Below are 13644 nucleotides of genomic sequence, written 5' to 3'. Positions count from 1 at the left end.
AATTTCATTGTGTATAGGACGGAACAGTTCAAAACATCTGGGAAACTCAAAATAAAATGCGAAAACGTTGCAATTTAATGTTAAAAAAGCTTATTTATTGCCGCCTCAAAATTAGATCCCATCACAAAAGCGTGTATCCAGGTAAATGATTGTTTATTTTTTGTACTTTTGACATATGTATTCTCTCATGGAGTGGTTCAATAATCATCAGCTGATAAGAAGATAGAGTGAATCGTAAAAGAAAGCCAACTTTCAGCTCTTAAGTGACAGAACTAGTCGGTGGTCCGTCTTACCCACCCGGTCCGTCTTACCCCCACCCCCCCTACCACTTCCCACACCATTCCGGCGGAGAAAGACTCAAAAACACGAAAACTCCTCAAACTCGTTCCAACCGAACCAGCCGGAGAGTGACTAAACTGCAACAGCACACAAACCGCTGGAAAATATCCAACAGGATAACGCTACTCTCACTCCCCCTTAATTTCCCTCAAACAAGTCAGTATTTCACTATGAACAGCCACTATGGCAGGACAATCAACGACGAAAAACTGCTTTAGCATCCACACCGCGCGAAAGCCAGAACTCAACTGAATTCAAGTCGTACTCGTTGATGCCGATCGAACGACGACGTTTAGTGAAAGTACCACCGAGCCGACCGAAACGCGAACGGAACCATGCGAAAAAGGGATCACCACCCGAACCGAACGGATCCATGCAGCCGAGGACCGACCGACCGACAACGACGAGGAAAAGCTGAGCAAAACATAATTGATAAAAACACACCACACAGCATCACCGTCGTTGGATAGCATCGTTTTGTTATGGCGGCGTCGAGTTGATCCAACATGCAAACATGCACAACCCGAAGGACCAAGCGGAAAACGGAACGTGGGTTTATGCTGTGCTACTGGCAACAGCATGTGCTAGTGGGAGTGATGGCGGCGTCGTCCATGTGGCGTCGCCAACACCACCACATCGTTGGAAGATGGTTTGTATGGGCGTCGTGGGGCGCCTCGACGGGTAACAGCTTCATGCAATCAAGAGGATACGTGTGGATGAACATAAACAACATTCATTCTCGTAATGGACGCAGTGGAAGCCGGTAAGTGAGTAGGAATTCGCCACAGTTAGTTGGAATCAATTGCAGCATCTTTAAAGTTTAATCCATCTTATAGTGCTTGAATCATGTGGGACTGGATACAAGATTTAGCTTCTCAAACGGTCGCATCAGCCCAGCTTGGGTGAAAATTGCTAACTTTATCAAACAGTAGGTACGGGCGTTATGGTGATGGAGACAACGTATAAAACAGCATATGTAATAGCTTAATGGCTGTGGCTATAGCAGCCACTGAAGTCAGCGCTGATTATTTAAGTTCATCGTCAACATTTCAAACTGAAAGAATCTACACCTATTTCCGTGACTTTTAAGCTAGAACCATTATTTTATCCACTCACAGATCAATCAATGTTGTCAAGAGTTGGCACATTACCGTTCGTTGTTTATTGAATTTAAATACCTTACTGAATGGCAAGAACAAAACGTCGAGGAAAAACGCGGAGCCTTGAATTTTAGTTTTTCCTGTGGTAGATCTGCAGCAAGGGACTCGACAGAACGTGGAACGTTATAAACACAAGCGGAAACGGCAGACCCGTCTCTTTCGGGAGAAAAAGCGCCGCCTGGAAGAAGCGGAGTGTGAAGAAATAGAACTGCTGTGCCGTTCTCAAGAAACATGGAAGTTCTATCAGAAGCTCAACGCATCCCGCAACGGCTTCGTGCCGCGAGCCGAAATATGCAGGGATAAAGTCAGAGGCCTCCTGACGGACGGACGTGAGGTGATCGAAAGGTGGAAGCAGCACTTCGATCAGCACCTGAACGGCGTGGAGAACGTAGGCACGGGAGCCCACGGCAATGGAGGAAACGATGACGCCAGTGCAGCGGAGGACGTACATGAACCAACTCCCACGCTGAGGGAAGTTAAGGTTGCCATTCACCAGCCATTCAAAACCAACAAAGCAGCTGCTAAGCATGGTATCGCAGCTGAACTAATCAAAATGGGCCCAGAAAAGTTGGCCACCTGTTTGCATCGGCTGATAGTCAGGATCTGGGAAACCGAACAGCTACCAGAGGAGTGGAAGAAAGGGGTAATCTGCCCCAGTCACAAGAAAGGCGACCATTTGGAATGTGAGAATCTCAGGACGATCACTATTTTGAATGCTGCCTACAAAGTGCTATCCCAGATTATTTTCCGTCGTCTCTCATCTAAAACGAATGAGTTCGTGGGAGGTTATCAAGCCGGCTCGAAGACCGGTCGACAACGGACCAGATCTTTACCGAACGGCAAATCCTCCAGAAATTCCGTGAATACCAGGTCCCAACGCATCACCTGTTCATCGACTTCAAAGCGGCATACGGCAGTATCAGTTTTGCACACCGTTCATCGTTGCTTTAATCAGTCTAGTCAGCTTCCCAGGAAAGCCGTTTTCATCCATGATTCTCCATAGTTCTGCGCGGTCGATGCTGGAGTATCGTTGGTGTGTTCGACTTTTTTACGAAACTGTTTCGTGGTGGCATGTCAGTCTTGACAAAAATAAAACACTATGTTATTTTGTGTTTTGGACAGTAGTGTTTTATTTTTGTCAAGACTGACAAGCCACCACGAAACAGTTTCGTAAAAAAGTCGAACACACCAACGATACTCCAGCATCGACCGCGCAGAACTATGGAGAATCATGGATGAAAACGGCTTTCCTGGGAAGCTGACTAGACTGATTAAAGCAACGATGAACGGTGTGCAAAACTGAGTAAGGGTTTCGGGTGAACTATCCAGTTCATTCGAATCTCGCCGAAGACTAAGACATACTCTTCAACATCGCTCTGGAAGGTGTGACGCGACGAGCCGGGGAACGATTTTCACAAAATCCGGTCAATTTGTGTGCTTTGCGAACGACATGGACATTATTGCCAGAACATTTGGAACGGTGGCAGAACTGTACACTCGCCTGAAACGTGAAGCAGCAAAGGTCGGACTGGTGTTGAATTCCGCGAAAACAAAGTACATGCTGGTAGGCGGAACCGAACATGATCGGATCCGTCTGGGTAGTAATGTTACGATAGACGGGGATACTTTCGAGGTGGTGGAGGAATTCGTCTACCACGGATCCTTACTGACGGCTGACAACAACGTGAGCCGTGAAATTCGGAGGCGCATCATCAGCGGAAGTCGGGCCTACTACGGGCTCCAGAAGAAACTGCGGTCGAAAAAGATTCACCCACGCACCAAATGCATCATGTACAAAACGCTAATAAGAAGACCGGTGGTCCTCTACGGGCACGAGACATGGACGATGCTCGAGGAGGATCTGCAAGCAGTCGGAGTTTTCGAGCAACGCGTGCTAAGGACGATCTTCGGTGGTGTGCAGGAGAACGGTGTGTGTGTGTGTGTTTTTTTTTTTTTTTTTTTTTCCCTTCTAAACCATAGGGGGATAAATCTGCTCATCAGACACCCTAACAGGAAGGTTAGGGTAGTGTGGGGATGAGGCCGTCTTCTACAATGCCGGTAGAAGCCAGGACTACTCTCTCCTCGACCCACTAAAACACATTCCTATGGTCGCCAAACCCTACGTCTCTCCGGAACCACCAAGAAGGTATTGCTTCAGAGAGGGGCTAGTGCATATCGCACCCTCAAGGTTAGCTGCCGTAGCCTAGCAGCAACGAACATCGATGACTCGCACTGGAGAGTCCATCACGATAGCATGCTGGCGCTTAGCCAGTTTCCCGAGTGGTCCTCGCCACTCCCTTTGTCCACGGAAGGCGGGCAGGGTCAACCCCGCCCGCGCCCTACTGCTGAGCGGACATCAAGAACTGATGCCCACATGCAACCCGATCTGACCTGCTGAAGGCAAGGGTATCACTACCCTTCAGGCCTTATCAGCTGCATCCGTAGGTTGCAGACAGCAGGGTCTCACCTACCCCGACCCTTGCCGGGGACCCCTTTCCAACCGCGGGCTCAGATCCAACCCAGTAGACTGACGCCACGACAGCACCGCTACCGGGACTTCCTCTCCGCGGCCACTTAATCGCTGTAAGGGTCGATCTCGACCGCAGGGCACCGGTATGACCTACGAAGCCGACTTCGAACCCCTGGACCACCTCTTGTACTGCATCTGGACTAGCCATTCTCCGAGTCCACGCGCCACCTCCTTTGTAGCTCCCAGACGATATGGGTGATAGCCGTTGAAACGGCATTCCAGCTAATCTCATCCCTACACATTCTCTGGACCAAATTGTCCGGAGTTGTGTCCTCCCCGCATGTGGCAAGCATGCGGTCACGCATTGTGCGAAAACGCGGGCACACGAACAAAACGTGTTCCGCCGTTTCCTCTAAACCATTGCACACTGGGCATTCGGGAGAATCCGCATGCCCGAAACGGTGTAGATACTGTCGGAAGCAACCATGACCTGTAAGGACCTGTGTCAGGTGGAATGAAACTTCCCCATGGCGCCTATTAATCCAACTATCTACCCTCGGTATCAACCTATGGGTCCACCTTCCTTTGGTGGAACTGTCCCACGCGCGCTGCCATTTGACCATAGAGGCCATCCTGACAGTCTTGCGTATGCCTCTTGTGCCGCGCATTTCGAAGCACTCCATATCCTCACTGATAAGAATGCTGATGGGCACCATACCAGTAATGACACAGAGAGCGTCGTGTGACACGGTACGGTACGCGCTTGCAACCCTCAGACACATAAGCCTGTAAGTACTTTCCAGCTTCCGTCGGTAGCATTCAGTACTTAGCGCGGTACCCCACGCCGGGCCGCCATACCTAAGTATGGACGTAGCAACACTAGCCAGAAGCTTGCGCTTACTGGCGTACACCGCTGAGCTATTGGACATCATCCGGGACAGTGCCGCAATAGCTGTGGAGGCTCTTTTACAGGCATAATCGACGTGGCTACCGAAGGTAAGCTTATCGTCGATCATCACGCCCAAGTGCTTGACAGAGCGCTTCGACAGGATAGTGCACTCTCCTACACTGATCTCCGTCTGCTGCGCCGACTGCATGTTGTTAACAACCGTCACCTCTGTCTTGTGGTGAGCCAGCTCAAGTTTTCTGGACCGCATCCACGCCTCCACAACCTTGATCGAGTGGTCGGTAGTCAACTTCACCTCCTCGATCGTTTCACCGTAGACTTCGAGCGTAATATCGTCGGCAAATCCGACAATCACCACTCCCACTGGGTACTCTAACCTCAACACCTCGTCGTACATGGCATTCCATAACACCGGACCCAGGATGGAACCTTGCGGGACTCCTGAGGTTATGTGAAAGCACTTCCGACCCACCTCCGTGTCGTATACTAGTACGCGATTCTGGAAGTAGCTTCCGAGAATCTTGTACAAGTACTCCGGTATCCCCAGACTCAAGAGCGCATCAGCAATAGCAGCCCAACTGGCGCTATTAAATGCATTCCTTACATCCAGAGTCACTACCCCGCAAAAGCGAATTCCCCTCCTCTTAGGCTCGAGTGCTTTCTCGGCGGTTTTTGTAACCGACAAGATAGCGTCTACGGTGGACCTCCCCTTCCGGAAGCCATACTGGTTGCTCGAGAGACCATTTACGCCCTCAGTGAACTTCAACATTCTATTGAGGATGATCTTTTCGAGCACCTTCCCCGCCGTGTCAATCAAGCATATTGGTCTATATGCCGACGGGTCTCCGGGTGGTTTCCCCGCCTTTGGCAATAGTACCAGACTCTGCCTCTTCCAAGCTTCTGGGAAAACTCCCTCGTCCAGGCATTTCTGCATAGCAGACCTGAACATCTCGGGAGCTTCTGCAATAGCTACTTTTAAGGCCAGGTTCGGAACTCCGTCCGGACCTGGGGCCTTACCTACGCTAAGGGACTTAGCTATCCCCGCAAGTTCCACATCGGTGACCCTTTCCTCATCGCCAGCCCCAGTCCCCGGCTGTCCTACGAAAGGAGGCCAAGGACTAGGATCATGACGCGGAAAAAGTCCTCCAATGATCCCCTCCAACATCTCTGGAGATTGCTCTGTAGGAGCCATCACACCTCTCGTCTTGGCCATAACGATCCTGTAGGCATCACCCCACGGGGTCGTATTGGCACTCTGACAGAGACCCTCAAAGCAGGCCTTCTTGCTTGCTCTTATCTCGGTCTTGAGCGCGGCTTTTGCAGCGGCGAACACCACCCGCCGTTCGTTTCGCTCTTCCTCTGATCGTGCTCGCTGCATCCGCCGCCTAGCCCGTAGGCAGGCGCGGCGCAGGTCCGCAATCGCGTCGGTCCACCAGTAAGCCGGTGGCCTCCCATTTCTAGGGTGGACTCTCCTAGGCATGGTCGCATCACACGCACGTGAGAGCACCGCTACCAGCTCGTCGCCGTCTAAACCGAGTAAGTTTCGCTCACGGCGGAGCGCTTCCCTAAATACCTCTTCGTCGAAGTATGATGTCTTCCACCTACGAGGGCTTGGCCTTGGCCTAGCCGCCTCTTCTTCTATCCGCTGTCTGCTGTTGTTGTAGTCGATACTGTAGCGAACCGCCAGGTGGTCGCTGTGAGTGTAGCCATCATCTACTCTCCAGTTCGAACTACTTGTTAGGCCAGGACTACAAAAGGTCACGTCAATAATTGACTCCGCTCCGTTTCGACTATAGGTACTCTTGGTACCGACGTTAGCTAAGTCGACATCTAAGATGGCCAGTGTTTCTAGCAGGATCTGACCCCGCTGGTTCGTGAAACGGCTTCCCCATTCCACAGCCCAGGCATTAAAGTCACCCGCTATTACCACCGGCCTTCGCCCTGTTAGCACGGTCGTTAAGCGGTCCAGCATTTGCGTGAACCGCTCGATCGGCCACCGCGGAGGCGCATAACAGCTACAGAAGAAGACCCCGTTTACTTTGGCGACCACGAAGCCCTCATAGGTAGTAGACACCAACTCCTGCACGGGGTATTTACCCGTCGTCCATATCGCCGCCATTTTCCTGGTCCCATCCGAGGCCCAGTTGCCGTTGCCGGCGGGTACTCGGTATGGGTCCGAAATGATGGCGATATCCGTCTCCCACTCAGAAACCGCCTGACAAAGCAGTTGCTGAGCCGCATCACAGTGGTTCAGGTTCAGCTGCGTTACCTGCACTGTGATTTGTTGCTCACTGCGGCTTTCTTAAAGGCCGGGCACCCTGGACCACCCATCGCATGTCTGTTTTTCGAGGTTTTCCCGGTACAGATCATGCAGATGGGCGGACTCGTGCAGCTTTGGGCCTTATGGCCTTCAGCGCCGCATCGCCTACACAGTTTGCGCCTGTCGGGGCCTTTGCAGTCCCACGACTTGTGTCCTGGTTCCAGACACCTGAAGCAAACCTCAGGTGGCTCGTGGAATGTCAGGTGACAAACACACCAGCCCACCTTAATACTCCCTACTTTAACGGACTTTTTAACATCCGCCACAGGTAGCTGAACCAGAGCTATCTGTGTCCCTGCTGGCCCCTTCCGCAGCCTGACGGCTGTGGCGGCCACCTGAACATCGCACTGTTGCCGCAGTGCCGTGACGAGCTCTTCCGCTTCGGTGATCTCGTCTAGGTCTTTGACCTTCAGAGTCGCCTCATGCGTAAGAGCCCTCACCTCCACTCCATCTCCAAGGACCTCTTCTGCCAGCCTCTTGTAGGCGGCGCCCTTGTGATCCTTCTGGCGCTTAAGCTCCAGGATCATTTCGCCCGTACGAGTACGTCTGATACTGCGTACGTCGGCTCCAAGACCCTCGAGCTTGGCGTCGCACCTCATCGCCTTCAAGACGTCCGAGTATTTCGACTGTTCGGTCTTGATGACGATAGCGTCACCTTTTTCGCGCCTGGCACCTGCCTTCCTACGCCTTGGCTTGGCGTCCTTCACTTCTACCTGCGGATTCACCTTCTTCTTCTTCTTCCGCTCTACCTTTGTCCAAGGAGGGTCTTCTCCTTGGACCGCCCTGCTCTGTGGCTGCTGAGGGCCCACCATTGGTCGCAACCCCTTGTTCCCATCAATCCGGGACGGGCCGGCCTTTTCAGGCCCACCCTTCCCAGTTTTCCGGGAACCCTGGCTGGGGTCCGACTTTCCGGCATAACCACCGGCTTTCGGGGTTATTATACGCCTGGCCTTGCGGGCGCCGCCAGACAGCTCCTCACCTGACGGCTGCCTCGCCCGCTTCTGCGAATGCTTGTCGCTTTTGTCGCGAGCATTCGCTTCCGCTCTCTTCGGACTACCCGCGAAGGAGAAGGCCTCCGTTTGTGTAAACTTAGAAGCTTTCTCCTTTGCGGGTTCCGCCGCTGCTGCAGCCAGCAACGCAACCGCGTGCTCCTGCTTGGCATTATCGACAGACGCCCTAAGCCGAAGCAAGGCCGTTTTCAGGTCCTTGCTTATATTCGACTTGGTTGTCGCAAAGTCGATAATTTTGCCGAGCTGCTGCTCAGCTACCTCAAATGCGGGCCGTCCTTTTTCTGCAACTTGGCTGATGGCCCTCAGCAACCATGCTCCGTCCATGACCTCCGCCGGCTGGCTTGCCGTGGAGTGGACAGGAGCTCCCACGCTTGAGCTGCGTGTGTGTGTGTGTGGCGGAGAAGAATGAACCACGAGCTCACTGCACTTAACGGCGAACCCAGCATCCAGAAGGTGGCCAAAGCCGGAAGGATACGGTGGGCAGGGCATGTTGCAAGAATGCCGGACAACAACCCTGCAAAGCTGGTGTTTGCAACTGAACTGGTTGGGACAAGAAGGCGTGGAGCGCAGAGAGCACGATGGGCGGACCAGGGTGAGCGTGACTTGGCGAGCATTGGGTGCGACCGAGGATGGAGAGCGGCAGCCACAAACCGAGTATTGTGGCGTACTATTGTTGATTATGTCTTGTCTTAAATGTGATGTTGAACAAATAAATGTAAGTATGTATGTATCTACTGAATTCCGTATGCTGGTGGCAAATTCCAATGTTAATTGAATGCCCGTATTCAAAAATTCGGCGTTTCGGAAAATTAGAGCGTATGATACGATAAATTTCTGCTTAAGCCTAGATCTCAATCACGCAACGGATCGAAGAAATAACCAAGAAACATAATGATCAGATGGAGCTTGGTGGTCGCATTTTGTTTCCTTCTAAATCATAGGGGGATAATCTGCTCAACAGACACCTAAACAGGAAGGTCCAGGTAGTGCGGGATTAAGGCCGTCTTCTACAACAAAACACATTAAACACATTCCTATGGTCGACAAACCGTTCGTCTCTCCGGAACCACCAAGAAGGCATAGCTTTAGAGAGGGGCTAGTGCACATCGCACTCTCAAGGTTAGCTGCGTAGCCTGCAGCAACGAACATCGACGACTCGTTTTGGAGAGTCCATCACGGTAGCATGCAGGCGCTTGGCCAGTTTCCCGAGTGGTCCTCACCACTCCCTTTGTCTTCGACGGCGGGCTGGGTCAACCCCACGCCCGCGCCCAACTGTTTTACGTGCAACCGACGCCGACTCCGAATCCCTGGACCATCTCTTGTAGCGCATTTGAACTAGCCATTCTCCGAGTCCACGTGCCACCTCCTCTGTATTTAGACGATGTGGGTGATAGTCGTTACACGGTATTCTAGCCAAACTCATCCTCAAACATCCTCTGGACAAGATTGTCCGGAGTTATGTCCTCCCCGCATGTGGCAAGCAAGGGGTGAATAATCTGGTCAACAGACACCTGAACAGGAAGGTCCAGGTAACGTGTGGTTAATAACCGTCTTCTACAACATAAAACAAAATAAACGCAAGGATTACTCTTCCCTCGACCTACTAAACAACATTCCCATGGTCGCCAAACCCTTCGTCTCTCCGAAACCACCAAGAAAGCATTGCTTCAGAGATAGGCTAGTACATCTCGTACCCTCAAGACTGGCTGCGTAGCCTGGAGCAAGGAACATCGATGACTCGCTTTGGGGAGTCGACCAAGGTAGCATGCTGGCGCTTATCCAGCTTCCAGAGTGGTCCTTATCACTATCTTTTTCCTCGGAAAATAGGCAGGGTCGACACCACGCCTGCTTCCAACTGCACAGCAAGTATCAAGAACTGATACCCCGTACACAGTGAGTTGACCTTTCCGTTAGTAAGGCCCTATCAGCCAGTACTTCCGACGCACCTTTGTGTCGTAAACTAGTACTCGATTCTGGAAGTAACTTCCGAGAACCCTGGGTATCTTCAGACGCGGAGCGCATTGACGCCAACTGGCGCTATTTAACGCGTTCCTTACATGCAGAATTACTACTGCACAGTAAAGAATACCCCTTCTCTAACGCCGGCTGTCTTTAGCGTCCACGGCCGACCTCTCCATTATGATGAGGATGATATTTTCGAGCACTTTTCCCGCCGTATCGATCAAGCTTATTGGTTTAAATGCCGATGAGGATCCGAGTGGTTTCCTGGCTTTGGCAATAGAACCAGGCTCTGCCGCTTGGAAACTTCTGGAGAAACTCCCGCATAGCAGACCCTCTCCTCATCGCCAGCTACAGTCCCCGCCTGTACTACGAAAGAAGGCCAAGAACTATAGGGGCTGTCCATTAACCACGTGGTCATGAGGGGGGGGGGGTTCGGCCAATGAGCATTTTGTATGGACGAATAAAAAAATTTGTATGGAGTAATGACCACGGGGGGGGGGGGGGGGGGGGGTATAGAGAAGTCCCAAAAAAATGACCCTGTGGTTTATGGACAGCCCCAAGGATCATAACGCGGAAAACAGCTCTTCGATGATCCCCTCCAACATCTCTGGAGATTTCTCTGTAGGAACCATTACACTTCTCGTCTTGGCCATCCCGATTTAAGGCCATCAATTTGACAGAGACCCTCGAAGCAGGCCTTTTTGCTTGCTTGCCCTTATCTATTTCTTCGGGCTGCAAAACGGTGAGTCGATAAGGAGAGCGTCCAACATGGGTTTACTGCTCACAAGTTCCTACCTCATGCTTCCACGGGTCAAGCGATGACAAAGACCGCCAGCTAAGAGTTATGTGCTTAGCTGATAGTGCAGCCTGAGCACTGTTGTCCTTCTGACTTCAGCTAGATTGAAGAGATACGATCCGAGCGTCTTTTCACCAAGGAGGTGCGGCTCAAACAGCGTCTGTTTTGGCATCCATCGGATGAGTAAGAAATGCTGCATCACGCCCAGCAAGATCCAAGGTGGTAGCCACATCAGCGTAGTCGTCCCAGTGTTGGTAACGACGTTAAACAGAGCTGGCACGATGGCCCTCCAGCGAGACAAGAGTGTTGGCGTAGGCCCAATAAGCCACTCGTAAAAATCCCCATTGCAAATAACATAGGAGAAAATACGACTCGATACAATCGGCAAAGACCCACGCGACGAAATAAGGACTACGATTGGAAACTTGGAACATGGAATTGCAAGTCACTTGGTTTCGCAAGATGTGGCAGAAAAATCTACGACGAACTACATCCCCGCAACTTCGGCATCGTGGCGTTGTAGGATTTTTTTTGGGCTGGAAAATCAGGCATCGAGCGGCTACCTTCTGGCACTACTAATGAACTGGGAACGGGATTTATAGTGTTGGAGTATATCAACTACCAAGCGAGCTTCTAAAATACTGTAGAGAAGCACTGGTGAGAGCACTACACTGGGTCATTACCAAGATTTGGGAGGGGGAAGTATTACCGGAGGAATGGATGGAAGGTATCGTGTGTCCCATCTACAAAAATGGGCGACAAGTTGGATTGCGGGAACTACCGCGCGATCACACTACTGAGCGCTGCCTACAAGATACTCTCACAAATTTTATGCCGCAGTCTATCACTGATTGCAAGAAAGTTCGTGGGGCAATATCAGGCTAGATTCATGAGTGAAACGCGCTACAATGGACCAGATGTTCGCCATCCGCCGGGTGTTGCAGAAACGCTGTCAACGTACATCAACTCTACACTGGGACGCACCGAAGTTGGCATTATGGAAGCCCTGGAGCCCCCCACCACAGTCGCGCCATTCCAGCCAGCGTTCAGCAGTCGTCCCGGGCCTGCGTGTGGGAGTGGCGAAAGGGTCTTCCAACCCGTACCTCAAGGCAAGTTGAATTTAAATATTCAGTCGACGACCTCTGATGCGTCAATTGTTTCTAGACAACTTTCGCTGGAAGAAATACAACGTATCCCAAAAGCTGACGATAACGAAACACCGCAAACAACAAGAACAATCAGCCATCAGGACGAACTAGGCTCTGGAATATCGGTATACTACAAGAATGTTAGAGGGCTGAGGACAAAGATTCAGGATTTTTATACCTCACTGACTGCCTCGCTTTACGATGTAATCGTGTTGACTGAAACGTGGTTAGACGAAGTGATTCCGTCGGGTATGCTGTTCAGTAACGACTACGCTGTTTATCGTGGTGATCGCAATGCGCTGACAAGCACCACGAAACGGTCCGGTGGTACTCTTATTGCTGTGAAGAACATCATTCTGTCCAGTTTGATCCCGAGCAATGAAAACAGTATTGAGCACGTTTGGGTGTCTTTGACCATGGCGCAACGTTCTATTGCTATTGGAGCAGTGTAGAGTAATGCGGGGCAAAAGTTCGCACGGGGCAAAAGTTCGCAGTGGGTCTTTTTCTGAGCATGAACTAAGAACCCAAACAAATCTGTATGGAATCGACACATAATCAGGTCAGCAGCTCGTCAATAAAAATTGGAACGATTTCGTTATGGTTTGGCAGAGTTATGCGAAAAAATGTGTTTCTCGGTGTTTTGATAGAATTTTTAAACCTTTTGGAATAAGAATTTGTAGCAACAGGAAGAAGAAGAATTTCATAACCTCTTGATGTCGGAGAACTGTTATTCCATAGTAGTTCGCGAGGTGCACTCGAACAAACAATAAACTACTACACTGAACGAAAACCCCCGCCGTGCGGAGAATGATTCTTCATTCAACGCGACACAAATCTGCAGAATCTGAATTTTGAATGATAACACAGCTGAATGATTTTCCTTCGTCCGACTGAATAAAAATCATCCTGTTTTAAAAATAAAATTGGCAAAATTTGTAAATGATTTTCCGCTTAGAGTTTGTTGTGATTGATTATCATCACAAAACCATCTGAAAACATTTCCCTCTATCCCTCATGCCGAAAATCATTCAATATCAGGCCAACATCCGCCATTAATTGAAAATAAAAGTAAGGCGGAGTTGGAGCAACGTGGTGGAGTTTGTTGGCCGTTGCGACATTTTTTAAATTCCGAAAATAATTGATAATTATGCCGTTTACACACCACGAAAGGTAAGAACTTTTATCATAGAAACAAAGATGATTGGTGAAATGATCGGTTTATTTACAGGATACTTGTTTGCAGCCCTCGATAGCGGCATAGAAAACTCCTCAGGCAAATGGAGTTTTCCTAATTTCGTTAATTTTTATTTCACACGAACAGATCGAAGCCCTGTACGGAGTGCGAGGAATAGAGTACGCATTATGTGAATCTATCGAGCCAAATCCTGACAAGCATTCCATTTTATTTATGTGTAGAGAAAAACTTTTATAGGCCAAATTGAAGTACATATGAATAAATATAAAAATTCCTTTGGAAAATTGTGTAATTATTTAGTTTTTTTATTTTATTTGATATAAATTTCTACCTAAAA

The 13644-nt window shown here is 50.2% G+C and overlaps 1 protein-coding gene across 1 annotated transcript in view; it reads right to left on the bottom strand.

The window, feature by feature from the left end:
- LOC109398826 (protein slit) overlaps nt 1–604 on the bottom strand; it is a 707963-nt gene extending 707359 nt beyond the window's left edge. The window contains exon 1 of the mRNA XM_062856890.1: nt 435–604. The gene's annotated coding sequence lies outside the window, so the exon portion shown is untranslated. The remainder of the gene's footprint in view (nt 1–434) is intronic.
- Between the last annotated feature and the right edge of the window lie 13040 nt (nt 605–13644).

This window comes from Aedes albopictus, chromosome 3, assembly GCF_035046485.1.
Source record: "Aedes albopictus strain Foshan chromosome 3, AalbF5, whole genome shotgun sequence".
Lineage (NCBI taxonomy): Eukaryota > Metazoa > Arthropoda > Insecta > Diptera > Culicidae > Aedes > Aedes albopictus.
Note: the sequence above shows the minus strand (reverse complement) of the source record. Positions and strands in the feature narration are given on the sequence as shown.